The following is a 2,085-nucleotide window of genomic DNA, read 5'->3' on the forward strand; positions in this document are numbered from 1 at the left end:
TGCTTTTTGATTAGCACTTTACAGCCAGATGTGCAATTTGGCAAAAAATCTCCCTTCGGAAAGGCGAGAGACATTTGCAACAGGCATTCGTTATTTTTCCAAACTTTATGACTTTGTCCAGGGATTTATCAGACCTGGGACTGTAGTTTAAATATATATATGTATATTTATTGCAAATAAAGAGAAATAAAGTCAACTGTTTTATAAACACCGATATCTCACTAGTATGCAATTCTGTGAAGGTTGGGGGGGGGGAACCCATCGTTCTCCCTCTGAGGAGACAGTTTAATTCTTACAGAGTCCTCAACTTACGACTATAATGAAGCTTGACCATTAGAATCCTGAGGGTCATAAAACAGGTCATCCATGTCATCAATCCAATTTTATGTTTTGTTTTGTTTTTTGCAACAGCCCTTAAACAAATCAATGGTTCATTCTGGGCTGGTTTTGGCGAAAACTGGAAGTTTTCTATTCCATTCCATTTTCAATTCCATTCCATTTTCCATCCCATCCCATCCCATCCCATCCCATCCCATCCCATCCCATCCCATTCCATTCCATTCCATTCCATTCCATTCCATTCTATTCTATTCTATTCTATTCTATTCTATTCTATTCTATTCTATTCTATTCTATTCTATTCTATTCTATTCTATTCTATTCTATTCTATTCTATTCTATTCTATTCTATTCTATTCTATTCTATTCTATTCTATTCTATTCTCTTCTATTCTATTCCATTCCATTCCATTCCATTCCATTCCATTCCATTCCATTCCATTCCATTCTATTCTATTCTATTCTATTCTATTCTATTCTATTCTATTCTATTCTATTCTATTCCATTCCATATTTTCTATTCTATTCTATTCTATTCTATTCTATTCTATTCTATTCTATTCTATTCTATTCTATTCTATTCATTATTCTTGTCTGAGATATTATACATTTTCCTCGAGTGGGGGGTTGGACTAGAACAGGGCTTTCCAACCAGTGGTACGGGTACCACCTGTGGTACATTGGCCCCTGGGAGGTGATACGCAACCATCCCAGAAAAGTGGTAGTGGGGGAGGGGAATGAGCTGAACTGGTGGCAGCACTGCACAAGCCTGAGCGAGAGACGGCTGGAGCTGCAGGGCTGTCAGGGCTCAGTGGAAGCGCCAGGATCAGTGCCGCTTTCCAGCTGATTGGCGCTTCTTCAAGGCTATCAGGGCTCAGCGGAAGCACTAGGCTCAGCGCCAGGCTCCAGCTGGAGCTCGGCACTGATCTTGGAGCTTCTGCTGAGCCCAGAAGAAGCGCCGATCAGCTGGAATGTTGCAGCCTCTCCAGGGTCTTGTGATTTACATTCAGATGCTTGGCAACTGATTCATATTTATGACGGTCACAGTGTCCCAGGGTCATGTGAAGTGATCAAAACCTGCTGCAACCACCTAGCAGACGGGGGGGGAGAATAAAAACCAAACACCCCCCCACCCCACCCCTTCTGCCAATCCTCAACGGAAATGCTCACAACAATGAAAACCTTGGATAGGAGGAAGAGCACGCCAGGTGGGCAGGCAGGTGTCTTGCTCGGCTGTGCCTTGGGGGGCACTTTTTTCAGTGCCATTGTAACTTTGGTCACTAAGCAAACTGTTGTAAGTCGAGGACTACCTGTACTTTATCACTTTTTTCCTTTTTTGGGGGGGGGTCATCAAGTTTTTGAGACCTTGCTAGGCGACTGGTGGTCCTCGGATGTTGCCATATCCTAAAAGTGGTACAATGGGTGAAAAGGTTGAAAAGTCCTGTTCTATTCTATTCTATTCTATTCCATTCTATTCTATTCTATTCTGTTCTATTCTGGTAGTTTGCATTGTTTTCTGAGTAAGTGCTCTCTATTTTTTACAATGGTAAATTGAATTTTTGGTCTAGGACAGTGATTCTCAACCTTTCTAATGCCGTGACCCCATAATACAGTTCCCCATGTTGCGGTGACCCCTAAGTGGGTGTGGCCACCAATAAGAGGGAGTAGGACAGCTAGGGAAAAGGGAAAAAAATGGCGGACAGCATGGTTTGGTGACACCCGTGAAATGGTCATTCGACCCCAAAT

The sequence above is a fragment of the Crotalus tigris genome, unplaced genomic scaffold (genome assembly GCF_016545835.1).
Source record: "Crotalus tigris isolate CLP2741 ecotype Arizona unplaced genomic scaffold, ASM1654583v1 scf7180000023738.1706062, whole genome shotgun sequence".
In the NCBI taxonomy this organism is placed as follows: domain Eukaryota; kingdom Metazoa; phylum Chordata; class Lepidosauria; order Squamata; family Viperidae; genus Crotalus; species Crotalus tigris.